This window comes from Watersipora subatra, chromosome 10 (assembly GCF_963576615.1).
Source record: "Watersipora subatra chromosome 10, tzWatSuba1.1, whole genome shotgun sequence".
Taxonomy (NCBI): Eukaryota; Metazoa; Bryozoa; class Gymnolaemata; order Cheilostomatida; family Watersiporidae; genus Watersipora; species Watersipora subatra.
In genome coordinates, this window is record NC_088717.1 from 12163985 (window position 1) to 12191318 (window position 27334).

General features: G+C 36.5%; 14 non-coding genes across 14 annotated transcripts; all 14 read left to right on the forward strand.

Annotated features, from left to right (window-relative positions):
- Positions 1-731: 731 nt before the first annotated feature.
- Positions 732-803, forward strand: Trnac-gca (transfer RNA cysteine (anticodon GCA)). Its single transcript has one exon. It is a non-coding gene; the product is annotated as a tRNA-Cys (tRNA).
- Positions 804-938: 135 nt separating this feature from the next.
- On the forward strand, positions 939-1010 carry Trnac-gca (transfer RNA cysteine (anticodon GCA)). Its single transcript has one exon. It is a non-coding gene; the product is annotated as a tRNA-Cys (tRNA).
- A 135-nt stretch (positions 1011-1145) lies between these two features.
- Trnac-gca (transfer RNA cysteine (anticodon GCA)) lies at positions 1146-1217 on the forward strand. The gene has a single exon. It is a non-coding gene; the product is annotated as a tRNA-Cys (tRNA).
- Positions 1218-1352: 135 nt separating this feature from the next.
- On the forward strand, positions 1353-1424 carry Trnac-gca (transfer RNA cysteine (anticodon GCA)). The gene has a single exon. It is a non-coding gene; the product is annotated as a tRNA-Cys (tRNA).
- A 952-nt stretch (positions 1425-2376) lies between these two features.
- Trnac-gca (transfer RNA cysteine (anticodon GCA)) lies at positions 2377-2448 on the forward strand. The gene has a single exon. It is a non-coding gene; the product is annotated as a tRNA-Cys (tRNA).
- Positions 2449-6597: 4149 nt separating this feature from the next.
- Trnac-gca (transfer RNA cysteine (anticodon GCA)) lies at positions 6598-6669 on the forward strand. Its single transcript has one exon. It is a non-coding gene; the product is annotated as a tRNA-Cys (tRNA).
- Positions 6670-7629: 960 nt separating this feature from the next.
- On the forward strand, positions 7630-7703 carry Trnac-gca (transfer RNA cysteine (anticodon GCA)). The gene has a single exon. It is a non-coding gene; the product is annotated as a tRNA-Cys (tRNA).
- Positions 7704-7836: 133 nt separating this feature from the next.
- On the forward strand, positions 7837-7908 carry Trnac-gca (transfer RNA cysteine (anticodon GCA)). The gene has a single exon. It is a non-coding gene; the product is annotated as a tRNA-Cys (tRNA).
- Positions 7909-8042: 134 nt separating this feature from the next.
- Positions 8043-8114, forward strand: Trnac-gca (transfer RNA cysteine (anticodon GCA)). The gene has a single exon. It is a non-coding gene; the product is annotated as a tRNA-Cys (tRNA).
- A 135-nt stretch (positions 8115-8249) lies between these two features.
- Positions 8250-8321, forward strand: Trnac-gca (transfer RNA cysteine (anticodon GCA)). Its single transcript has one exon. It is a non-coding gene; the product is annotated as a tRNA-Cys (tRNA).
- Positions 8322-11729: 3408 nt separating this feature from the next.
- Trnac-gca (transfer RNA cysteine (anticodon GCA)) lies at positions 11730-11801 on the forward strand. Its single transcript has one exon. It is a non-coding gene; the product is annotated as a tRNA-Cys (tRNA).
- Positions 11802-12961: 1160 nt separating this feature from the next.
- Trnac-gca (transfer RNA cysteine (anticodon GCA)) lies at positions 12962-13033 on the forward strand. The gene has a single exon. It is a non-coding gene; the product is annotated as a tRNA-Cys (tRNA).
- Positions 13034-14555: 1522 nt separating this feature from the next.
- On the forward strand, positions 14556-14627 carry Trnac-gca (transfer RNA cysteine (anticodon GCA)). The gene has a single exon. It is a non-coding gene; the product is annotated as a tRNA-Cys (tRNA).
- Positions 14628-14968: 341 nt separating this feature from the next.
- Positions 14969-15040, forward strand: Trnac-gca (transfer RNA cysteine (anticodon GCA)). The gene has a single exon. It is a non-coding gene; the product is annotated as a tRNA-Cys (tRNA).
- The last annotated feature ends 12294 nt before the right edge of the window (positions 15041-27334 follow it).

The window sequence follows — 27334 nt, forward strand, 5'->3', positions numbered from 1 at the left end:
GTTCAATTTTAAGTGAATTAATTTTGTTCCTATACCGTATGTTTAATCTACTAAAAAAACATACAGTTAATGTTTTAGCACTTTTCGCGGTACCTTAGCAAGACTTTTGGCATATAGTTCAGTAGAAGAGCAATCGGCTGCAGCCCGATAGGCCCCGGGTTCAACTCCCAGTGTCCCCTTTCTTGCCCCTTGTTTTAATGCAAACTGTTCAATTTTAAGTGAAGTAATTCTGATTCTATGTGATATGTTTTATTTACTAAAAAAAAACATACAGTTAGTGTTTTAGCAATTTTTGCAGTACTCTAACAAGAATTTTGGGTTATGGCTCAGTAGAAGAGCAATCAGCTGCAGTCCGATAGGCCCTGGGTTCAACTCCCAGTGTCTCCTTTCTTGCACCTTGTTTTAATGCAAACTGTTCAATTTTCAGTGAAGTAATTTTGTTCCTATACCATACGTTTTATCTACTAATAAAAACATACATTTAATGTTTTAGCACTTTTTGCAGTAATCTCTCAAGAATTTGGGCATATAGCTCAATAGAAGAGCAATCGGCTGCAGTCCAATAGGTCTTGGGTTCAACTCCCAGTGTCCCCTTTTTTGCCCATTATTTCAATGCAAACTGTGCATTTTCAAATGAAGTAATGCTGTTCCTCGACAATATGTTTTTTTCATTAGAAAAAAAACATACATTTTGTGTTTTAGCACTTTTTGCAGTTAGCTTGCAAGAAGTAGGGGATATAGCTCAGTGGTAGAGCAATCGGCTGCAGTCCGATAGGCCCTGGGTTCAACTCCCAGTGTCCCCTCTTTTGCCCCTTGTTTTAATGCAAACTGTTCAATTTTAAGTGAATTAATTTTGTTCCTTTACCGTATGTTTTATCTACTGAAAAAAACATACAGTTAGTGTTTTAGCACTTTTTGCAGTACCCTAGCAAGAACTTGGGAATATAGCTCAGTAGAAGAGCAATCGGCTGCAGTCCGATAGGCCCTGGGTTCAACTCCCAGTGTCCCCTTTCTTGCACCTTGTTTTAATGCAAACTGTTCAATTTTCAGTGAAGTAATTTTGTTCCTATACCATATGTTTTATCTACTAATAAAAACATACATCTAATGTTTTAGCACTTTTCGCAGTAATCTCTCAAGAATTTGGGCATATAGCTCAGTAGAAGAGCAATCGGCTGCAGTCCGATAGGACCTGGGTTCAACTCCCAGTGTCCCCTGTTTTGCCAATTATTTTAATGCAAACTGTGCATTTTCAAATGAAGTAATGCTGTTCATCTACAACATGTTTTTTTCATTATAAAAAACATACATTTTGTGTTTTAGCACCTTTTGCAGTTAGCTTGAAAGAAGTAGGGGATATAGCTCAGTGGTAGAGCAACCGGCTGCAGTCCTATAGGCCCTGGGTTCAACTCCCAGTGTCCCCTCTTTTGCCCCTTGTTTTAATGCAAACTGTTCAATTTTAAGTGAATTAATTTTGTTCCTATACCGTATGTTTAATCTACTAAAAAAACATACAGTTAATGTTTTAGCACTTTTCGCGGTACCTTAGCAAGACTTTTGGCATATAGTTCAGTAGAAGAGCAATCGGCTGCAGTCTGATAGGCCCTGGGTTCTACTCCCAGTGTCCCCTTTTTTTGCCCATTATTTTAATGCAAACTGTTCAATTTTAATTGAAGTAATGCTGTTCATCTACGATGTTTTATTTAATAAAAAAACATAATTTTTTTGTTTTAGCACTTTTTGCAGTACTCTAGCAAAAATTTGGGGATATAGCTCAGTTGTAGAGCAATCGGCTGCAGTACATTAGGCCCTGAGGTCTACTCCCAGTGTCCCCTGTCATGTCCATTGCTTTAATGAAAACTGTGCATTTTTAAGTTAACTACCTTGTTCTTATACGAGATGTTCTATTTATAAAAAAATGCATATGCTCTGTTTTAGCACTTGTTGACAGTACACTGGCTAGTGGTTATGATTATCTTTCAGGTGTAGAGCAAAAGGTTGCAGTCCGATATTCCCTGGATTCAACTTCCATGTCCTGATCTCACAAATTGTTTTAATGCAAACTGTGTATTTTTAAGTGAACAAATGCTGTTCCTATGCAAACTGTCTTATTTATGATAAAGTGAAAAAGAATGTGTTAGCACACTTTTGGCAGTACAACAGTTAGTGGTTAGGGAAATAGCTCACTGGTAGATCTATCGGCTGCAGTCCGATTGGCCCTGGGTTCAAACCCCTGTGTCTTTTGCTTGCCCATTGTTTCAATGCAAACTGTTCAATTTTAAGTGAAGTAACTCCGTTCCTATATGATATGTTTTATTTATTAAAAAATATGCATTTTGTGTTTCAGCACTTTTTGCAGTGCTCTAGCAAGAAGTTGGGGATATAGCTCAGTGGCAGAGCAATCGGCTGCAGTCCGATAGGCCCTGGGTTCAACTCCCAGTGTCCCCTTTCTTGCACCTCGTTTTAATGCAAACTGTTCAATTTTAAATGAAGTAATCCTGTTCCTATACCATTTGTTTTATCTACTAAAAAAACATACATAAAGTACACCAGCTAGTAGTTGGGGACATTGCTCAGTGGTAGAGCAATCGGCTGCAATCTGATAACCCCTGGGTTCAACTCGAAGTGTCACCAGTCTTGCCCATTGTTTTAATGCAAACTGTGGATATTTAGGAGGAGTAATTCTGTTCCTATACGATGTGTTTTGTTATTAAAAAAACATACCTTTTGTGTTTTAGCACTTTTTGCAGTACCCTAGCAAAAAGTTGGGGATATAGCTCAGTGGTAGAGCAATCGGCTGCAGTCCAATAGGCCCTGGGTTCTACTCTGAGTGTCCCTATCTTGTCCATTGTTTCACTGCAAACTTGGTACTTTTGAGTGAAGTAATGCTGTTCCTATACGATGTGTTTTATTTATTTAAAAAAGCATACATTTTGTGTTTCAGCACTTTTTGCAGTACTCTAGCAAGAAGTAGGAGAGATAGCTCAGTGGTCGAACAATCGGCTGCAGTCCGATAGGCCCAGGGTTCGAATCTGGTGTCCCATTGTTTGCTCATTTATTCAGTGGAAACTGTGCATTTTTAAGTGAAGTAATGCTGTTCCTTCACAAAATGGTCTATTTACAAAAAACACACATGTTTGGTTTTAGGACATATTGGCAGTGCAACAAAGTGGATGGGGATATAGTTAAGTGATAGTGTAACTGACAGCAGTCCGACAGGTGCTTATTGTTTTAGTGCGAACTGCGGATTTTAACGTGTAGTAATGCTGCTCCTATACAATATGTTTTACTTATTAAAAAAAACATACATTATGTGTTTTAGCACTTTTTGCAGTACACTAGCATGAAGTTGGGGATATAACTTAGTGGTAGAGCAATTGGCTGCAGTCCGATAGGCCCTGGGTTCAACTGCCAGTGTCCCCTTTCTTGCCCCTTGTTTTAATGCAAACTGTTCATTTTTAAGTGAAGTAATGCTGTTCCTTCGCAAACTCTTTTATTTACAAAAACGCACACATGTTCGGTTTTAGGACATTTTGGCAGAACAAAAAAGTGGATGAGGATTCAGCTCAGCGGTGGAGCAATCGGCCGCATTTTGAGAGGCCTTGGATTTGACTCCCAGTGTCCCCTGTCTTGCCCATTGTTTTAATGCAAACTGTGCATATTTAATTGAAGTAATTCTGTTCCTATACGATATGTTTTATTTACTAAAAAAAAGATACAGTTAGTGTTTTAACAATTTTTGCAGTACTCTAGCAAAAATTTTGGGTTATGGCTCAGTAGAAGAGCAATCGGCTGCAGCCCGATAGGCCCTGGGTTCAACTCCCAGTGTCCCCTTTCTTGCCCCTTGTTTTAATGCAAACTGTTTAATTTTCAGTGAAGTAATTTTGTTCCTATACCATATGTTTTATCTACTAATAAAAACATACAGTTAATGTTTTAGCACTTTTTGCAGTAATCTCTCAAGAATTTTGGCATATAGCTCAGTAGAAGAGCAATCGGCTGCAGTCCGATAGTCCCTGGAGTCAACTTCCAGTGTCCCCTTTTTTGCCCCTTGTTTTAATGCAAACTGTTCAATTTTAAGTGAATTAATTTTGTTCTTATACCGTATGTTGAATCTACTAAAAAAACATACAGTTAGTGTTTTTGCACTTTTTGCAGTACCCTAGCAAGAACTTGGGCATATAGCCCAGTAGAAGAGCAATCGGCTGCAGTCCGATAGGACTTGGAATCAACTTCCAGTGTCCCCTTGTTTGACCCTTGTTTTAAAGCAAACTGTTCAATTTTAATTGAAGTAATTCTGTTCCTATACGATATGTTTTATTTACTAAAAAAAACATACAGTTAGTGTTTTAGCAATTTTTGCAGTACTCTAGCAAGAAGTTTGGGTTCTGGCTCAGTAGAAGAGCAATCGTTTGCAGTTCGATAGGCCCTGGGTTCAACTCCCAGTGTCCCCTTTCTCGCCCTTTGTTTTAATGCAAACTGTTCAATTTTCAGTGAAGTAATTTTGTTCCTATACCATATGTTTTATCTACTAATAAAAACAAACAGTTAATGTTTTAGCACTTTTTGCAGTAATATCTTAAGAATTTGGGCATATAGCTCAGTAGAAGAGCAATCGGCTGCAGTTGGATAGGCCCTGGGTTCAACTCCCAGTGTCCCCTTTTTTGCCCATTATTTTCATGCAAACTGTGCATTTTCAAATGAAGTAATGCTGTTCCTCTAAAATATGTTTTTTTCATTATAAAAAAACATACATTTTGTGTTTTAGCACTTTTTGCAGTTAGCTTGCTAGAAGTAGGGGATATAGCTCAGTGGTAGAGCAATCGGCTGCAGTCCGATAGTCCCTGGATTCAACTCCCATGTCCCGATCTTACAAATTGTTTTAATGCAAACTGTGTATTTTTAAGTGAACAAATGCTGTTCCTATGCAATATGTCTTGTTTATGATAAAGTGAAAAAGAATGTGTTAGCACAAATTTTGGCAGTACAACAGCTAGTGGTTGGGGAAATAGCTCAGTGGTAGAACTATCGGCTGCAGTCTGATTGGCCCTGGATTCAAACCCCTGTGTCCTTTGCTTGCCCATTGTTTTAATGCAAACTGTTCATTTTTAAGTGAAGTAACTCCGTTCCTATTTGATATGTTTTATTTATTAAAAAATATGCATTTTGTGTTTTAGCACTTTTTGCAGTGCTCTAGCAAGAAGTTGGGGATATAGCTCAGTGGCAGAGCAATCGGCAGCAGTCCGATAGGCCCTGGGTTCAACTGCCAGTGTCCCATTTTTTGCACCTTGTTTTAATGAAAACTGTTCAATTTTAAATGAAGTAATCCTGTTCCTATACCGTTTATTTTATCTACTAAAAAAAACATACATAAAGTACACCAGCTAGTAGTTGGGGACATTGCTCAGTGGTAGAGCAATCGACTGCAATCTGATAACTCCTGGGTTCAGCTCGAAGTGTCACCAGTCTTGCCCATTGTTTTAATGCAAACTGTGGATATTTATGAGAAGTAAGTCTGTTCCTATACGATGCGTTTTCTTTTAAAAAAAAACATACTTTTGGTGTTTTAGCACTTTTTGCAGTACCCTAGCAAAAAGTTGGGGATATAGCTCAGTGGTAGAGCAATCGGCTGCAGTCCAATAGGCCCTGGGTTCTACTCCGAGTGTCCCTATCATGTCCATTGTTTCACTGCAAACTTGGCACTTTTGAGTGAAGTAATGCTGTTCCTATACGATGTGTTTTATTTATTTAAAAAAGCTTACATTTTGTGTTTCAGCACTTTTTGCAGTACTCTAGCAAGAAGTAGGAGACATAGCTCAGTGGTCGAACAATCGGCTGCAGTCCGATAAGCCCAGGGTTCGAATCTGGTGTCCCATTGTTTGCTCATTTTTTCAGTGGAAACTGTGCATTTTCACGTGAAGTAATGCTGTTCCTTAACAAAATGGTTTTTTTACAAAAAACACTCATGTTTGGTTTTAGGACATGTTGGCAGATCAACAAAGTGGATAGGGATATAGCTAAGTGATAGCGTAATTGGCAGCAGTCCGACAGGTGCTTATTGTTTTAGTGCGATTTGTGGATTTTAACGTGAAGTAATTCTGATTCCATGTGATATGTTTTATTTACTAAAAAAAAACATACAGTTAGTGTTTTAGCACTTTTTGCAGTACCCTAGCAAGGACTTGGGCATATAGTTCAGTAGAAGAGCAATCGGCTGCAGTCCGATAGGCCCTGAGTTCAACTCCCAGTGTCCCCTTTTTTGCCCCTTGTTTTAATGCAAACTGTTCAATTTTAAGTGAATTAATTTTGTTCCTATACCGTATGTTTAATCTACTAAAAAAACATACAGTTAGTGTTTTAGCACTTTTTGAAGTACCCTAGCAGGGACTTGGGCATATAGTTCAGTAGAAGAGCAATCGGCTGCAGTCCGATAGGCCCTGGGTTCAACTCCCAGTGTCCCCTTTTTTGCCCGTTATTTTAATGCAAACTGTGCATTCTCAAATGAAGTAATGTTGTTCCTGTACAATATGTTTTTTTCATTATAAAAAACATAGATTTTGAGTTTTAGCACTTTTTGCAGTTAATTTGCAAGAAGTAGGGGATATACCTCAGTGGTAGAGCAATCGGCTGCAGTCCGATAGGCCCTGGGTTCAACTCCCAGTGTCCCCTCTTTTGCCCCTTGTTTTAATGCAAATTGTTCAATTTTAAGTGAATTAATTTTGTTCCTATACCGTATGTTTTATTTACTGAAAAAAATATACAGTTAGTGTTTTAGCACTTTTTGCAGTAGTCTCTCAAGAATTTGGGCATATAGCTCAGTAGAAGAGCATTCGGCTGCAGTCCAATAGGCCCTGGTTTCAACTCCCAGTGTCCCTTTTTTGCCCATTATTTTAATGCAAACTGTGCATTTTCAAATGAAGTAATGCTGTTCCTCTACAATATGTTTTTTTCATTATAAAAAACATACATTTTGTGTTTTAGCACCTTTCGCAGTAAGCTTGCAAGAAGTAGGAATACAGCTCAGTGGTAGAGCAATCGGCTGCAGTTCGATAGGCCCTGGATTCAACTTCCAGTGTCCCCTTTTTGCCCCTTGTTTTAAAGCAAACTGTTCAATTTTAATTGAAGTAATTCTGTTCCTATACGATTTGTTTTATTTAGTAAAAAAACATACAGTTAGTGTTTTAGCATTTTTTGCAGTACTCTAGCAAGAATTTTGGGTTATGGCTCAGTAGAAGAGCAATCGGTTGCAGTTCGATAGGCCCTGGGTTCAACTCCCAGTGTCCTCTTTCTTGCCCCTTGTTTTAATGCAAACTGTTCAATTTTCAGTGAAGTAATTTTGTTCCTATACCATATGTTTTATCTACTAATAAAAACATACATTTAATGTTTTAGCACTTTTTGCAGTAATCTCTCAAGAATTTGGGCATATAGCTCATTAGAAAAGCAATCGGCTGCAGTCCAATAAGCCCTGGGTTCAATTCCCAGTGTCCCCTTTTTTGCCCATTATTTTAATGCAAACTGTGCATTTTCAAATGAAGTAATGCTGTTCCTCTACAATACGTTTTTTTCATTATAAAAAAACATGCATTTTGTGTTTTAGCACTTTTAGCAGTTAGCTTGCAAGAAGTAGGGGATATAGCTCAGTGGTAGAGCAATTGGCTGCAGTTCGATAGGCCCTGGGTTCAACTCCCAGTGTCCCATCTTTTGCCCCTTGTTTTAATGCAGACTGTTCAATTTTAAGTGAATTAATTTTGTTCCAATACCGTATGTTTTATCTACTAATAAAAACATACAGTTAATGTTTTAGCCCTTTTTGCAGTAATCTCTCAAGAATTTGGGCATATAGCTCAATAGAAGAGCAATCGGCTGCAGTCCGATAGGACCTGGGTTCAACTCCCAGTGTCCCCAGTTTTGCCAATTATTTTAATGCAAACTGTGCATTTTCAAATGAAGTAATGCTGTTCCTCTACAATATGTTTTTTTCATTATAAAAAACATACATTTTGTGTTTTAGCACCTTTCGCAGTAAGCTTGCAAGAAGTAGGAATACAGCTCAGTGGTAGAGCAATCGGCTGCAGTCCGATAGGCCCTGGGTTCAACTCCCAGTGTCCCCTCTTTTGCCCCTTGTTTTAATGCAAATTGTTCAATTTTAAGTGAATTAATTTTGTTCCTATACCGTATGTTTTATTTACTGAAAAAAATATACAGTTAGTGTTTTAGCACTTTTTGCAGTACCCCAGCATGAACTTGGGCATATAGCTCAGTAGAAGAGCAATCGGCTGCAGTCCGATAGGCCCTGGGTTCAACTCCCAGTGTCCCCTTTTTTGCCCCTTGTTTTAATGCAAACTGTTCAATTTTAAGTGAATTCATTTTGTTCCTATACCGTATGTTTAATCTACTAAAAAAACATACAGTTAGTGTTTTAGCACTTTTGGCAGTACCCTAGCAAGAATTTGGGCATATAGCTCTCAGTAGATGAGCAATCGGCTGCAGTCCAATAGGCCCTGGGTTCAACTCCCAGTGTCCCCTTTTTTGCCCATTATTTTATTGCAAACTGTGCATTTTCAAATGAAGTAATGCTGTTCCTCTACAATATGTTTTTTTCACTATAAAAAACATACATTTTGTGTTTTAGCACCTTTCGCAGTTAGCTTGCAAGAAGTAGGAATATAGCTCAGTGGTAGAGCAATCGGCTGCAGTTCGATAGGCCCTGGAATCAACCTCCAGTGTCCCCTTTTTGCCCCTTGTTTTAAAGCAAACTATTCAATTTTAATTGAAGTAATTTTGTTCCTATACGATATGTTTTATTTAGTAAAAAAACATACAGTTAGTGTTTTAGCAATTTTTGCAGTACTCTAGCAAGAATTTTGGGTTATGGCTCAGTAGAAGAGCAATCGGTTGCAGTTCGATAGGCCCTGGGTTCAACTCTCAGTGTCCTCTTTCGTGCCCCTTGTTTTAATGCAAACTGTTCAATTTTCAGTGAAATAATTTTGTTCCTATACCGTATGTTTTATCTACTAATAAAAACATACAGTTAATGTTTTAGCACTTTTTGCAGTAGTTTCTCAAGAATTTGGGCATATAGCTCAGTAGAAGAGCAGTCGGCTGCAGTCCAATAGGCCCTGGGTTCAACTCCCAGTGTCCCCTTTTTTGCCCATTATTTCAATGCAAACTCTGCATTTTAAAATGAAGTAATGCTGTTCATCTACGATGTTTTATTTATTAAAAAAATCATAAATTTTTTGTTTTAGGACTTTTTGCAGTACTCTAGCAAAAATTTGCGGATATAGCTCAGTGGTAGAGCAATCGGCTGCAGTCCAATAGGCCCTGAGGTCTACTCCCAGTGTCCCCTGTCATGCCCATTGCTTTCATGAAAACTGTGCATTTTTAAGTTAACTACCTTGTTCTTATACGATATGTTCTATTTATAAAAAAATGTATATGCTCTGTTTTAGCACTTGTTGGCAGTACACTGGCTAGTGGTTATGATTATCTTTCAGGTGTAGAGCAAAAGCTTGCAGTCCGATAGTCCCTGGATTCAACTCCCATGTCCCGATCTTACAAATTGTTTTAATGCAAACTGTATAATTTTAAGTGAACAAATGTTGTTCCTATGCAAAATGTCTTATTTATGATAAAGTGAAAAGGAATGTGTTAGCGCACTTTTTGGCAGTACAACAGTTAGTGGTTAGGGAATTAGCTCAGTGGTAGATCTATCGGCTGCAGTCCGATTGGCCCTGGGTTCAACTCCCAGTGTTCCCTTTCTTGCCCCTTGTTTTAATGCAAACTGTTCAATTTTAAATGAAGTAATTCTGTTCCTATACGATATGTTTTATTTACTAAAAAATAACATACAGTTAGTGTTTTAGCAATTTTTGCAGTCCTCTAGCAAGAAATTTGGGTTATGGCTCAGTAGAAGAGCAATCGGCTGCAGTCCGATAGGCCCTGGGTTCAACTCCCAGTGTCCCCTTTCTTGCCCCTTTTTTTAATGCAAACTGTTCAATTTTAAGTGAATTAATTTTGTTCCTATACCGTATGTTAATTTTACTAAAAAAACATACAGTTAGTGTTTTAGCACTTTTTGCAGTACCCTAGCAAGAACCTGGGCATATAGCTCAGTAGATGAATAATCAGCTGCAGTCCGATAGGCCCTGGGCTCAACTGCCAGTGTCCCCTTTCTTGCCCCTTGTTTTAATGCAAACTGTTCAATTTTAAGTGAATTAATTTGGTTCTTATACCGTATGTTAAATTTACTAAAAAAACATACAGTTAGTGTTTTAGCACTTTTTGCAGTACCCTAGCAAGAACCTGGGCATATAGCTCAATAGATGAGTACTCAGCTGCAGTCCGATAGGCCCTGGGTTCAACTCCCCGTGTCCTCTTTCTTGCCCAATGTTTTAATGCGAACTGTGCATTTTTAACTGAAGTAATGCTGCTCCTCTAAGATATGTTTTACTTATTGAAAAAACATACAGTTAGTGTTTTAGCACTTTTTGCATTATACAAGCAAGAAGTACGAGATAAGCTCACTGGTAGAGCAATCGGCTGCAGTCCGATAGGCCCTGGGTTCAACTCCCAGTGTCCCCTTTCTTGCCCCTTGGTTTAATGCAAACTGTTCAATTTTAAGTGAATTAATTTTGTTCCTATACCGTATGTTAAATTTACTAAAAAAACATACAGTTAGTGTTTTAGCACTTTTTGCAGTACCCTAGCAGGGACTTGGGCATATAGTTCAGTAGAAGAGCAATCGGCTGCAGTCCGATAGGCCCTGGGTTCAACTCCCATGTCCCGATCTTACAAATTGTTTTAATGCAAACTGTGTATTTTTAAGTGAACAAATGCTGTTCCTATGCAATATGTCTTGTTTATGATAAAGTGAAAAAGAATGTGTTAGCACACTTTTTGGCAGTACAACAGCTAGTGGTTGGGGAAATGGCTCAGTGGTAGAACTATCGGCTGCAGTCCGATTGGCCCTGGATTCAAACCCCGGTGTCCTTTGCTTGCCCATTGTTTTAATGCAAACTGTTCATTTTTAAGTGAAGTAACTCCGTTCCTATATGATATGTTTTATTTATTAAAAAATATGCATTTTGTGTTTTAGCACTTTTTGCAGTGCTCTAGCAAGAAATTGGGGATATAGCTCAGTGGCAGAGCAATCGGCAGCAGTCCGATAGGCCCTGGGTTCAACTGCCAGTGTCCCATTTTTTGCACCTTGTTTTAATGCAAACTGTTCAATTTTAAATGAAGTAATCCTGTTCCTATACCATTTATTTTATCTACTAAAAAAAACATACATAAAGTACACCAGCTAGTAGTTGGGGACATTGCTCAGTGGTAGAGCAATCGACTGCAATCTGATAACCCCTGGGTTCAGCTCGAAGTGTCACCAGTCTTGCCCATTGTTTTAATGCAAACTGTGGATATTTATGAGAAGTAAGTCTGTTCCTATACGATGCGTTTTCTTTTTAAAAAAAACATACTTTTGGTGTTTTAGCACTTTTTGCAGTGCCCTAGCAAAAAGTTGGGGATATAGCTCAGTGGTAGAGCAATCGGCTGCAGTCCAATAGGCCCTGGGTTCTACTCCGAGTGTCCCTATCATGTCCATTGTTTCACTGCAAACTTGGCACTTTTGAGTGAAGTAATGCTGTTCCTATACGATGTTTTTTATTTATTTAAAAAAGCATACATTTTGTGTTATAGCACTTTTTGCTGTAAGCTAGCAAGAAATAGGGGAAATGGCTCAGTGGTAGAGCAATCGGCTGCAGCCCGATAGGCCCCGGGTTCAACTCCCAGTGTCCCCTTTCTTGCCCCTTGTTTTAATGCAAACTGTTCAATTTTAAGTGAAGTAATTCTGATTCTATGTGATATGTTTTATTTACTAAAAAAAAACATACAGTTAGTGTTTTAGCAATTTTTGCAGTACTCTAACAAGAATTTTGGGTTATGGCTCAGTAGAAGAGCAATCAGCGTCAGTCCGATAGGCCCTGGGTTCAACTCCCATTGTCCTTTTTCTTTCACCTTGTTTTAATGCAAACTGTTCAATTTTCAGTGAAGTAATTTTGTTCCTATACCATATGTTTTATCTACTAATAAAAACATACATTTAATGTTTTAGCACTTTTTGCAGTAATCTCTCAAGAATTTGGGCATATAGCTCAATAGAAGAGCAATCGGCTGCAGTCCATTAGGCCCTGGGTTCAACTCCCAGTGTCCCCTTTTTTCCCCATTATTTTAATGCAAACTGTTCAATTTTAATTGAAGTAATGCTGTTCATCTACGATGTTTTATTTAATAAAAAAACCATAATTTTTTTGTTTTAGCACTTTTTGCAGTACTCTAGCAAAAATTTGGGGATATAGCTCAGTGGTAGAGCAATCGGCTGCAGTCCATTAGGCCCTGAGGTTTACTCCAAGTGTCCCCTGTCATGTCCATTGCTTTAATGAAAACTGCGCATTTTTAAGTTAACTACCTTGTTCTTATACGATATGTTCTATTTATAAAAAAATGTATATGCTCTGTTTTAGCACTTGTTGGCAGTACACTGGCTAGTGGTTATGATTATCTTTCAGGTGTAGAGCAAAAGGTTGCAGTCCGATAGTCCCTGGATTCAACTCCCATGTCCCGATCTCACAAATTGTTTTAATGCAAACTGTGTTTTTAAGTGAACAAATGCTGTTCCTATGCAAAATGTCTTATTTATGATAAAGTGAAAAAGAATGTGTTAGCACACTTTTTGGCAGTACAACAGTTAGTGGTTAGGGAAATAGTTCACTGGTAGATCTATCGGCTGCAGTCCGATTGGCCCTGGGTTCAAACCCCTGTGTCTTTTGCTTGCCCATTGTTTCAATGCAAACTGTTCAATTTTAAGTGAAGTAACTCCGTTCCTATATGATATGTTTTATTTATTAAAAAATATGCATCTTGTGTTTCAGCACTTTTTGCAGTGCTCTAGCAAGAAGTTGGGGATATAGCTCAGTGGCAGAGCAATCGGCTGCAGTCCGATAGGCCCTGGGTTCAACTCCCAGTGTCCCCTTTCTTGCACCTCGTTTTAATGCAAACTGTTCAATTTTAAATGAAGTAATCCTGTTCCTATACCATTTGTTTTATCTATTAAAAAAACATACATTAAGTACACCAGCTAGTAGTTGGGGACATTGCTCAGTGGTAGAACAATCGGCTGCAATCTAATAACCCCTGGGTTCAACTCGAAGTGTCACCAGTCTTGCCCATTGTTTTAATGCACATTGTGGATATTTAGGAGAAGTAATTCTGTACCTAAACGATGTGTTTTCTTATTAAAAAAACATACCTTTTGTGTTTTAGCACTTTTTGCAGTACCCTAGCAAAAAGTTGGGGATATAGCTCAGTGGTAGAGCAATCGGCTGCAGTCCAATAGGCCCTGGGTTCTACTCTGAGTGTCCCTATCTTGTCCATTGTTTCACTGCAAACTTGGTACTTTTGAGTGAAGTAATGCTGTTCCTATACGATGTGTTTTATTTATTTAAAAAAGCATACATTTTGTGTTTCAGCACTTTTTGCAGTACTCTAGCAAAAAGTAGGAGAGATAGCTCAGTGGTCGAACAATCGGCTGCAGGCTGATGGGCCCAGGGTTCGAATCTGGTGTCCCATTGTTTGCTCATTTTTTCAGTGGAAACTGTGCATTTTCACGTGAAGTAATGCTGTTCCTTCACAAAATGGTTTATTTACAAAAAACACACATGTTTGGTTTTAAGACATATTGGCAGTGCAACAAAGTGGATGGGGATATAGTTAAGTGATAGTGTAACTGGCAGCAGTCCGACAGGTGCTTATTGTTTTAGTGCGAACTGTGGATTTTAACGTGAAGTAATGCTGCTCCTATACAATATGTTTCAATTATTAAAAAAAACATACATTATGTGTTTTAGCACTTTTTGCAGTACACTAGCATGAAGTTGGGGATATAACTTAGTGGTAGAGCAATTGGCTGCAGACCGATAGGATCTGGGTTCAACTGTCAGTGTCCCCTTTCTTGCACCTTGTTTTAGTGCAAACTGTTCATTTTTAAGTGAAGTAATGCTGTTCCTTCGCAAACTCTTTTATTTACAAAAACGCACACATGTTCGGTTTTAGGACATTTTGGCAGAACAAAAAAGTGGATGAGGATTCAGCTCAGCGGTGGAGCAATCGGCCGCATTTTGAGAGGCCTTGGATTTGACTCCCAGTGTCCCCTGTCTTGCCCATTGTTTTAATGCAAACTGTGCATATTTAATTGAAGTAATTCTGTTCCTATACGATATGTTTTATTTACTAAAATAAAGATACAGTTAGTGTTTTAACAATTTTTGCAGTACTCTAGCAAAAATTTTGGGTTATGGCTCAGTAGAAGAGCAATCAGCTGCAGTCCGATAGGCCCTGGGTTCAACTCCCAGTGTCCTCATTCTTGCCCCTTGTTTTAGAGCAAACTGTTCAATTTTAATTGAAGTAATTCTGTTCCTATACGATATGTTTTATTTACTAAAAAAAAACATACAGTTTGTATTTTAGCAATTTTTGCAGGAATCTCTCAAGAATTTGGGCATATAGCTCAGTAGAAGAGCAATCGGCTGCAGTCCGATAGGCCCTGGGTTCAACTCCCAGTGTCCCCTTTTTTGCCCGTTATTTTAATGCAAACTGTGCATTTTCAAATGAAGTAATGCTGTTCCTCTACAATATGTTTTTTTTCATTATAAAAAACATACATTTTGTGTTTTAGCACTTTTTGCTGTTAGTTTGCAAGAAGTAGGGGATATAACTCAGTGGTAGAGCAATCGGCTGCAGTCCGATATGCCCTGGAATCAACTCCCAGTGTCCCCTTTTTTGCCCTTCTTTTCAATGACAACTGTGCATTTTGAATTGAAGTATTGCTGTTCCTATACGATATGTTTTATTTATTAAAAACCATACATTTTGTGTTATAGCACTTTTTGCTGTAAGCTAGCAAGAAATAGGGGATATGGCTCAGTGGTAGAGCAATCGGCTGCAGTCCGATAGGCCCTGGGTTCAACTCCCAGTATCCTTTTTTTTGCCCGTTGATTTAATGAAAACTGTGCATTTTTAAGTGGAGTATTGCTGTTCCTCTACGACATGTTTTATTTATTTATTTAAAAAAGCATACATTTTCTGTTTCAGCACTTTTTACAGTACTCTAGCAAAAAGTAGGAGATATAGCTCAGTGGTAGAGCAATTGGCTGCAGTCCTATAGGCCTTGGGTTCAACTCGCAGTGTCCTCTTTTTTGCCCATTTTTTTAATGCAAACTGTGCATGTTCAAGTGAAGTAATGCTGTTCTTTCACTAAGCGCTTTATTCACAAATACACACACATGTTCGGCTTCAGGACATTTTTGCGGTACAAAAAAGTATATGAGGATATAGCTCAGTGGTGGAGCAATCGGCAGCATTTTGAGAGGCTTTAGGTTTAACTCCCAGTGTCCCCTGTCTTGCTCATTGTTTTAGTGCAAATTGTGGAATATTAAGTTAAGTAATTTTGTTCCTATACTTTATGTTTAAGTTATACAAAAAACATATATGTTTTGTTTTAGCACTTTTCGTGGTAGACTGGCAAGAGGTTGGGGATATAGCTCAGTGGTAAAGCAATCGGCTGCTGCCCAACAGGCACTGGGTTCAACTTCCAGTGTCCCATGTTTTGCCCATTGCTTTAATGAAAACTGTGCATCTTTAGGTGAAGTAATGCCGTTTCCTCACAAAATGTTTTATTTACAAAAAATATGCACACATTTTCGATTTTAGGACATTTTGGCAGTACACTGGCTAAAGTTTGGAGATATAGCTCAGTGGTAGAGCAATCGACTGCTGTCCGATTGGCCCTTAGATCAGCTCCCAGCACCCCTTTATTTGTCATAATGTAGTAATGTAAACGGTGCAATTTTAGGTGAAGTAATTCTGTTCCTCTACGGTATGTTTCATTTATTAAAAAACATACACTTTGTGTTTTAGCACTTTTCGCATGTCAATAGCAAGAAGCTGGAAATATAGCTCAGTGGTAGAGCAATCGGCAGCATTTTTAGATGCCTTTGGTTCTACTCCCAGTGTCCTCTGTTCTGCCCATTGTTTTAATGAACACTGAGCATCTTTAGGTGAAGCAATCCTGTTCTTATACGAGATGTACTATTTATATATAAATGTACATGTTCTGTTTTAGTACTTTTTTGCAGTACCTGGCAAGAAGTTGGGGATGTAGCTCAGTAGTAGAGCAATCGGCTGCAATCCATTAGGCCCTGGGTTTAATGCCAAGTGTCCCCTTTCTTGCCTCTTGTTTTAATGCAAACTGTGGATTTTTAAGTGAAGTAATGCTGTTCCTTCACAAAATGGTTTCTTTACAAAAACGCACACGTGTTCGGTTTGAGAACATTTTGTCAGTACAAAAAAGTGGATGAGGATATAGCTCAGTGGTAGAGCAATCGGCTGCAGTCTGATAGGCTATCGGTGCAACCCTTGTGTCCCCAAACTTGTATCATTGTCTTTATGTGAAGAATTCCGTTTTAAATGAGTTGATGCTGTTCCTCCAGAATATCTTTCTGTTTTACAAAAACACAAAAACATGTAGTTGGAGCTGACATCCGTGTCACTTCCATTGTAGCATTGTCTCACTATTATTAATAAACAGAATTATTTTGAAACAAATATTGTCTTACTCCTACAAGTCTTCCTGTTTGAAAACTCATACATGATCTATTTTTGTAATTTTTATCAGTACACTTGTTATTTGACTGGGATATCACTCAGTGGCAGAGCAAACGACAGCACTGCATTTGGCTCTGGGTTCAATTTCCAGTGTCTTTATTTCGTAGCAGCGTTGCAATGCAACTGTGTTATTTGCTAATGTAATAATGCGTTATTCATAACTATTAGTTATCTGCTCTTGCTCATTCTGCCAGCGTTTGCTTGTCAATGCCAAGAGCTGACCCTGCATTGAAGGTAAGCTTCATGATTTGCAAACATTTTATTGCCGTTTTGGCTTGTGCAGTTGGGGCAGATTTTTCTTAACCATATATAGCAGCTACTCCATTCCTAGGACATGTTTCTGTTGTGCTGTTTTGTCATTCTGTTTGAATTAGCTGATTCTGCCCAGGCTTGTCTGGATGGCAGCCCTTCCCGAGCTCAAAATTCTTCAAACATGGTTTTAGCGGTTTCAGCTCATCCCATGTTTTTAAACTTGTTTTCTTTCAGGCATCTCCCAATAATAGTAAGATGGCCTCTTACATACTGTCCAGGTTTTGTGCGACCTTCACTTTCCTCCACTAGTACAAGACTCGTGCATGAGTACAATACACATATTTCTGCTTAGTTCATCAAGGTGTACAAGAAATGAATCAAGTGACAAGCAATGAACAGGCCCAGAAGAGCTCTGCTTTACTAGACAAATGTTCGGGCTTTTATAGCTGCTAAACTTCGCCCCTGTTCTGCTTGGTTAGATCCAGCACGGCTCAGCCCGGCTCGGCCCGGCTCGGTCCAGCTCGGCTCGGTCTTCAGTCGGTACGGCTCTGGCTTGGCTATGCTTGACTCGGCTGTACATCGGCTTGGCTTGGCTAAATGTAAGGGGACGCAATCCACCGCATGTTCCTGCTGTGCTGTTTTTTCATTCTGTTTCAATTAGCCGATTCTGCCCAGGCTTGTCTGGATGGCAGCCCTTACTGAGCTCAAAGTTTTTCAAACTTGGTTTTAGCGGTGTCAGCTCATCCGATGTTTCTATAGACTTGTTCTTTTTCGGGCATCTCCCAATAATAGCAAGATGGCCTCTTACATACCTCTATCGATCTGTGTCTGCCACTTCTTGGAACCAGGTGATCAAGTACTCAACATTTTAAGTTTCAGTGTACAGAGGTGAGCTAAACAGGTACCGACAGAGGCATCTGTGGCCATCTGATGTATCTGATGCCAAGTTTGGCATTTGAAGCCATTTCAGCACCTGAGGCTGAAGTATAAATATCACTTATTCCAAAGCTTTAAACCAATCAGCCCTTGCCTGGTTCTGCGCTTTTGGCAGGTTTATTGGCCATCTTACAGGAGTTTCCCACCAGTACTAGCTCCTATATCAAATACATAAATGTTATTATCATACCCCTTCTCTTGAGTAATATGCTGCATTTTCTGGCAGAAATACTTATATTTTAGGACTCTTCTCGTTCTTTCATTACATGGTTTGCAAAGCACCATTATCAATTTTCTTTGGTTTTTTAGTATGCGATATGACCTCATATTGCTGTTAACCCGCAGTTGACAATATTCCACCAGGGTGCACCAAAATAGGTGAAAGCAGGTTGGATTCATTTTATTTTTTATTTTGAAATGCCCTAATGGTTATGTGTCAAAAATGGGAAGAGTAAATTCATCAATTCAGGAGTTTAGCTAATATTCTGAGTATCAAAAATAAACTGCAATTACATGTAATAGGTTCAGCGTACATAACAATTCACATACAGAAAATTAGCTTATAAGTTCATATTTGATGTTTTCCTGTTTTGGCTCTGAAGCTAGCAATTATTGAAAAATCAACACAAAGTGTATATAGAATTCTAAACTATATATGTAGTTGTAAAAAGCCTAGATACACAATAGGCATAAATAGGGAGTAGGAGTAATACAGGTTACTAAGACTTTTCTTAAAAATTAAAAAAATGTCTATAAAAGGCTCTTATGTTTTCGCTAGATTTTTTTTGACATTTAAACAAAAAAATTTCAACATCTACCTGTATGCGTTTGGCTGCTTTAAAAAATCCCGTTGTTACAGTACATGAATTGCCATTTTGTTTATCTATGACCGAACAATAAAAATAGGTGACATGTAATCTCATTAGTCATGTAGGATGGTTGCATGTGACTGCAATTATGTGCTTTCATGACTTTCAGGCTTTTCATAAAAGCCAAAATTATTGTTCAGCATAAACAGCGCAAAGGTAATTTTATAGCTATCTAAGCCATGCTACCACTTTGCCTACAATTTTGTGTCAACTCTCTGACTGTGAACAATCCACATTAAATACTGCAGCATCTTATGCACAACTCAACAAGCCTGCACAATCTAACAATGAGCAAAAATCTTTCAAAAATCGCCAATAACTTGAAGAACAGCTAGTCAGCAATTCTATGAAGTATATTGTTATTCAAATTGTATGATAAGCTTTATATTACTTAAGATGATAAATGAAAAGATTTTTTTGAATTAAAATATTCAGTTAGAAAACTTCAAATGGTTAAACAGAACAAAATGAAATTTGATTGTTTGAATTTATACGATAAATAACAATTTTGCGCAACGATGTTCATGGAATTAAATACCCATAGCTAACACTAACATGACAACCGACATCTTTTGATTTCGTTATAACCTATTTTCTCTGGCCAATCCAATCAAAGCAAATCATGCCACGTTGAAACAATACTCGCTATAAACAAAGAGTTTAATCAAATTGAAAAAACTTATAAAAATGTTGCTTGCAGCATTGACAGTAACCTAAAAGTGCCTCAAATCAATTTGTTTAATAATGTTTTTTGCCACTTCTATATTTCTTGAGTTTAATTAGGCTATAGAGCATTTTGCAGCAAAATATTTGGCAGCTACCTTATGGTTAAATAAAAACATTGTGCAAAATTGTATTAGGAATGAACTCTTGAACCCTAATTTTAATAGCTATAAAAGTTTAAATAGGCCTATGACCTTTGCATCTGAATGCCATACAGCATTTAAGCTCTTCCAATAAAACCTTTGTGCCTCAACAACCAATTACTGCTGCCATAGAGTATCATACATGTACATACTTTGCTTATGGTTATGAGAGAATACAATGTTTGCTATAGCTTGGTTCCCATATACGGCAACAACACTGCGGGGCTAACAGCAGTGAAATTTGAACCTATGCGCCAAGTACCGCCGATAGTTGCTGGCAATCAACGCAAAATTCCAGCGCTGTTCAATTTTGGCAAAGAGCTGCAGACAAAACCTTCCCAAAATGCACTATACAGGTGAAGGTCAGCATTTTTGAAATGACATGGCAAGTGAACATTTTTGTGCGATTATTAGCCATGCAGCTTTATGTAAACAGAAGCCGCTGAGCCTAGCGTCGCAAGTGTTTTGCTGCGGGGTCTCGCAATCGATATGGGAACCAGGATTAAGGCTCCTTAGCAAGCTTGTAAGCCGGTACTATGAGTAGCTTTGCTAACCGTGTTACCTTTCATTTGATCAATCAACAATTGATTTATACTGTTTGCTATTAAATCTTCTACAAAAGGTTTAGCGCTGAATTGTTTGTAGGCTGTTCATTAGTCCATTCGAAATGACACAATGCAGTTATATAGAGCTGCTTAACAGTGTTTGCAGCCATTAAGGGCTTCCATCGCTAGTTGAGCAAATGCTGCTACTCATGTGCAGTGTGCTGAAACACCTTCTGTTTTCTTGTCGTCGTTCTGAGCCACATTCCTTGATAGCTCTGCTATATGAATAAGGTAGGTAAAATTGGTGTAACATGTTTTCTGCTAATGTTGAGGGAAATTGTTGATGCAGATAATTATCACTTGATTTACTTAAAATTATCAAAAAGTTTAAGTTTGTGCTATGCTTATAGAAAACATATACTGGAAACTCTAATTTGTTTGAAAAGAAGTTGGGTATATTTTCGCTTATAAGAATGCATGAAGTTGCTTATACAAAGGTAAAAGGGTTTATGATATTTTTGCTACTATTGTGACCAGGTTTACCTGAAAATTGTTAGCTAGACATCCTTTGCCAAAATTGAAAATATGAAGTCATTTTAGAGTTTCCAGTCACTGCAGAACATTAGTTAGAATTTGACAGCTTTTGAGAATTGTTAATACATGTATGCCTTAAAGACAGCGGTAGGATCGTTTTTTTATAAAAAGCTGATGAAAGTTAACTCATTTGCTTTAGCTATTATATGATAAAATATCAGGAAGTTATATCCTTAGCTATTGTATGATATGATATCAGGAAGTTATATCCTTAGCTATTGTATGATACGATATCAGGAAGTTATATCCTTGGCTATTGTATGATACGATATCAAGAAGTTATATCCTTAGCTATTGTATGATACGATATCAGGAAGTTATATCCTTAGCTATTGTTTGATACGATATCAAGAAGTTATATCCTTAGCTATTGTTTGATACGATATCAGGAAGTTATATCCTTAGCTATTGTATGATACGATATCAGGAAGTTATATTCTACACTATTCATGCTCTGTTCTACCCACAATTTTGTCAAACCAAAAAAATTGATAACTTCAGCTTTGATAACCAAATTAACAAGATTCGTTGTCACGATCTAAAGCGATACAAACACAATATACATTAAATCAACGATAATCTCTCATCATTTCAATAACATACTTTGCGTCATTTTGATTTATTCATTAGCTTCCTATCAAATTAGATTATATATTAATTTTGTTTAAACCGGACTGCTGATTTCAACACAAGCTCCTAGCCTAATTGTTACATCAATTTTAGCCAGGATGTCTGCCAGTCGGAACAAAGGAAAAGGTCTCGGAGCTACTTCGACTAAAAAAGGTTCCGGACAAAAAGGTAAGATGAATAACCAAACGACTTTTTTACAGTTTGGGATTATTGTTCTAAATTTGTAAAAGGCATAGATGCTATTGATAGGATGAGCTAAAATTGATGCAGTAGGCTCGTCTGATAATTTTAGCTTTTCTTTTACTATTGTAAAAGAGCAACTGTCCTTCAGGTAGCCATTGGAAAATTAGGTGTAATAACACTTATACACTACATAAAATGTGACTTGATCAAATACCAGCAACAATCGTAACCAGTGAACGGTAGAAAAGTATGCTATTACTAATGAATGCCCGTGCAACACCGGACATTCACCTAGTATATATATTTAGACTATATAGTAGAGAATTAGTACAGTATATATTACACAATATATGTATTGTTATATACAGTATATATTGGGATTAGTTCCGATCATGAATTGAGTCTCCCAGGTCTCTGGAAAACAACCCAAGCTTTAGTAGACATTAATCCTGAACTCTGTGTAGCACAAGATTGTATATGACCGGTTCTTCATTTGTTTTTCAGACTAGACAAAGCTTTTTTTTATAAATATTAACACTAAGCTCCTGTAAAGTACAAAACAATAAGGACTGCATACAAGTTACTGAACATGTCAATCAGCAGAAAACATAGCTACATTGATTGGGCTGGTGGAAGCAAACTATTTAATTTGTAATCAAGTCAGCAACCAAACTGTAATTAATGTAATTACTGTTTAGTGTGATAGTGCAATCCAGAAAAGCAATGAACAGGTTTTAGTTTACAGCTTCTATTAAATAACATAGAGAGTGCTAGCTGGGCACCTAGACTACCCGTTGAATAATTATCTTCACTTCCGCTATAGCCTTCGAGCTTAAGAATAACTATCTTTCACCTCTGTTGTTATTAGTTCTAGAAACATCCAAATATTAGTGGTTGAAAAAAGCTTGAAGCTTTTTAGAGTTACAAGTAAAATTACAAACAAAACAACCATAATGGTGATAACGGTCTATTTAGCTTTAGATGCCTATGTAGCTATTTTTACTAGCTACGAGCTATAAAATGTACATTGTATTCTGGTTAAAAACAAACTTACTGTGATACTTTATTTGAATTGGCCTATTTCCACATATGTTGAAATACACAAAAAAATGCATACTTTTGGGAAGTTTAAAAAAAAAAAATTTAAAACAAGTATATCAGATTATCCATCTAATTACCTATTTCTTATGTTGGCTCACAAAAAGTTTTATTATGCTGGATACCGCAGGTCAACTGTAACCTGTTTTAGTGGCAATGTGGCAAAACCATTTTTAATTAAAATAAAATGTAAAATCTATCAAAATTTCACTTCAATCGATACATCTAAAATAGTAAAGTCATCTGGAGAGATCTAAACCATTTTTTTGTAAGTTTAAAAAAATATGTAATCAAATTGTAGCAAGGAACAAATATGGGTCCAAATATGTTTCACCGGGACTTCAAGGTTTGATGCCAGAAGTGATGGACCAATCAAAGGTGGTAGAGAATGACTCAACGGGTAAGTTAGGCGTGAAAACGTAATTTTTTCAAATGACCTATGACATTTCTGGATACAACTTTAACTAGGTTGACTTGAAAGTTGTTAGCTAGAATTCACTCTAAAGTGGAAAACACAAAGTAATTTTTGAACTTCCAGTGACTGTAAAACTTTATTTAAATTTGGTCAACTTTTAAAAATTATTAATACATGTATGTCTTAATCTCGAATCAGTGGCAAGTTGATTTCTATAGAAAAATAGTAGTAATTAGCTCATTTGGCTTATTTACTGTGTGCTACGATACTGGGAAGTTATCGTCTACACCTTACTCGCTCTGTCCTACCCAAACTTTTACTGGACAAAAAATGTCTACAGCTTTCCCTGTATTAATTTAACTCCACGTACTAACAAGCTTTCTTGTCATGATCTAAGGCTACACAAACATGAAATAAATCGGCAAAACCTTTTGTCACATTTCTAAATTAGTTAAAACTTAAAACTTCAGCTGTGACTAAAAGGAGTTTTTATTTCAAAATTGACAATGCACTTATAAAATATTATTCAAATACTTTAATCATATCGGAGGAGCTTTTCTCTAAAACATTTCCTTCCTTTGCTCCACAAGAAGGTGCAATGGATTATTACCATTTTTCAAAAGCTATAACATTTTAATATAAGGCGGCGAATTACAAAATCTTTTAATTTAGAGATTCAATACAAAACTTGATGCGCCACCATGTCACAACAGGGTCGATTTTTACAGTTTACAAGATTAAACATATCTGAAATCAATTAAAGAAATGGTTAAGTTAAAAGCAGTATACTCTGATCAAGTGTACAAATACTGTCAAAAATCTCACCAAATAAAATCTCACCAAATGCTCAATTTAAACAATTGAATACTGTACATTTTACTAATTGAAAAAAACTGTTTGTTTACCAACTTTTTTCTCCTTATTTTAGAGGCTTTATACAGGAAACTATATTGGTTGTTTTTACATTGTTCTTTTCATAAAAAAACAATTCTGATTTTTATCAATCAAATCTTCACTGTAAAAATGTTTTATATAGTGGGAGATATTTATACAATTGTACAGAACAAAAAATGAAAGCTGCAATGCTCTGAATGTTGTTACATATTAGTTAGACTAAGAATAGTTAATTATGACCATGCACAGTTTGTATATTTGTTAGAATGTGGCAAGATAATTTTTAGAAAAAAAATTTATTCTAGTAAAAAAATCTTAATAAATTTATTAAAATAAATTTATTTTAATGAATTATAAAATTAATTTATTGTAATTTATAAGATGCGAACCACAGTAGAATGCTGCATGAGTTATAAAAGTTTTAAGAAATATCCAACAGTTGCTGACTCAAAGTTAACACGTTAAATTGTTCTGATAAAAATTTAAAACAAAATATAGTTTGCTAAGATTTTTTCACAAGAAACTGAAGCCAGATTATGTCAAAGGGTAAATGACTGCAAGTACTTGCAGTAGTTCTTAAGAGAGAAGACTTGGAGTTTCCAGTAAATCCATTTCTGGCTACGCTTGGGCTGAATTGTGCCTAAATTTACATCTTGCTAAAACTTGCTTTACCAATAAGTACAATCAAAATATTTTCAATTTAATTACTACAGCATGCATTTAGCTGTGCTTAAAGTTTATTAAACTTATCTTAAAAATAAGTACCTATCATTTTGTCAAGGAAAATGAGGGACACAAAAATATTATTACATTGTTATGAGAAAACGATACTGTAAATTTTACCACACTTTTTCCAGTATACCAAGTTGAATATCGAGTCTCAAAACAGGAAGTAGAAGTCTGCTGGCATTTAATCCACAACTGGAAAAGAATGACACTAATAGAGATACAAGATGCTATTGGTGACGATTACATCACTCATCTCAAATGTCACGGACAAATTCCTCAACTAAGTGCTATTGCTCCACAGTTGCAAAGCCTCATACTTGATGGCGTTTCAAACCAATCTCAGCTTCACAGGTATACACCATGAACTGTATATTCGACGTGAGGTTATGATAGTAATTGTGGTTTAGAAGCTGAAAAAAGGGGTTGGTCATTCAAAAATTAATCTAATCATAAAGATATTAATGTCAGTCATTCAGCGCGTCCAAGACTTAAGGATGTTAACTTGCACAACCTTTCAGTAGATTTTATTACAAAAGTATCAGTATTTTTTCACGATTTGCAATTGTTTTTAAATCTTTGAGCTAATCTGAGTTCCAAGATCTTTATAAATTAAAATTGACAAAACATAATTGTGGTTAAAACTCCCAGATCATGCTAAAGTGGTATTATTATGTGTAAAGTTGAATGCAATAACTGATATTAACAATAGCAACTGGAGGTAGCAAAACTTTGCACCAATTTGTTGGCAAATTTAAATGTAAACGTAAAACAAACTCAAAGTTTTTTTCTCCAGAAAGTTTGTTATAATTGATAAACATAAATTGCATTTTAAACATGGCACTTTAAACATGATCAAGCTTTGGCGACTTTGATTACTGTAGCATCCTGGCAGTAAGATCACATCAAAAACACTCGCAAATAACAGACAAATATCAATACTTTCCGATAAAATCTGCTAAAATTTTGTGTAATTTCAGCTCTAAAACCTTCTGCATTGTCCTACAGTTCATATTATCATGCCTAAGTACTAGTTTAGTGGTGTGTAGATAATTTGACCTGCAGTATACATGTATCTACTTTCTAACCAACCTACATTTTAACCGAGCTTATGCTAAATAATTTTAGGCCAACAGAAATTAGGTTATAGCTCAAAACCATATTATATTGTTAACTAATAATTTCAAAGAATTGAAACACCAATGATTTTTATGTTTATCAATTATCACAAACTTTTTGGTGAAAGAGAACTTAGAGTTGTTCTACATATACAGCTGTGAAAAATGAGAGGCTAGCTGAATGTAATTTTTTTTGCTTGATTTATCATAGTATAAATTAAAATATTAATAACCAAAAATTATAAAAGACATTTTTTGTGAACATTTTCTGTTTACACATTTTCTGATATAACATTAAACTTGAATAAAAAGTATTTATGCATTGTTGATGTCCTCCAAATAAAGCATTAATAGAAAGAGTTGCAGTGAAATAACACTTTTTACTTGTCTTCACTTAATTAAATTTTATGTTGTAATTGCTCTCCATTGCCTCAATATAAAAAGTACACTCATAAACAAAATATGTAAACTGTGTTGAATTTGCATCTCATTTTAGTCATAAAGACAAGCATTGTGCAAAACTTAATTGCAGGCTGACAACAGAACAAATACTTATCATCAAAATAGGAAGCCAGCATGCAGCTGCTATTATGACACTGAATGCAAAAGTGCTGGGTAATTCCTAACTAAAATGACAATTGTTTAATTAGGGCAGTAAAATTTAATACAATATATTAAGAAAAATGTAACATACAGAAACTTGTTTTTGTTAAAATATATTAGTTGAAATTTCAAGATGAGTATTGAAAGACAGAAAAGATTTTGGTCTCATAAACTCTCTAAAATTCAAGCTGAAAGTCAATAACATTTAACTGCAAAGCTTAGCTGGCTAAAAGTGGGCCTAAATTTCTAAAACTACCATAAAAGTAGATGAATAATCCTATGATATGCCTTTGATGTCTGCAACTGCTAAAAATTGAAGTTTTCAAGCTTCTGGCCTGAGCTATTGATTCAAGTTTTACCAGATATTTTATCACTAAAGATTGTTCACATTTCTGTTGAAGAATAACTGCCTTGCCACAGTTGAAACAGCTGGACCTTACAAACAATGACTTATCATCTGGTCTTCCAAGCGTCATAGGAGAGCTTACTTCTCTCCAAAAGCTTAAGCTGTCCTATTGCAATCTTCATGACCTTCCATCAAGGTATAGGAACCTTGCAATATTTGAATCGAGCTAAATGTTCTACTAGCAAAATAACTGCAGGTTTCCTAATTCAGATGGCAGATTTAAATATTTTACTAAATTCATTGTAGCTTCTCTCACCTAAAGCAGTTGGCAGACTTAAACCTCAACAACAACCAATTCTCTTTGGGTCTTCCAAGCGTCATCTGTGAACTAAAGTCTTTAGAAGTTCTCAAGCTTTCCTACTGCAAATTATCCAGTCTCCCTAAGAGGTTAGTGAGACCATATATTTCAGTGAAAGTTCCATAAAGATGTGCGGTAACTCATAATTTAATTCTTACCATTATGGGAACATGAACCAA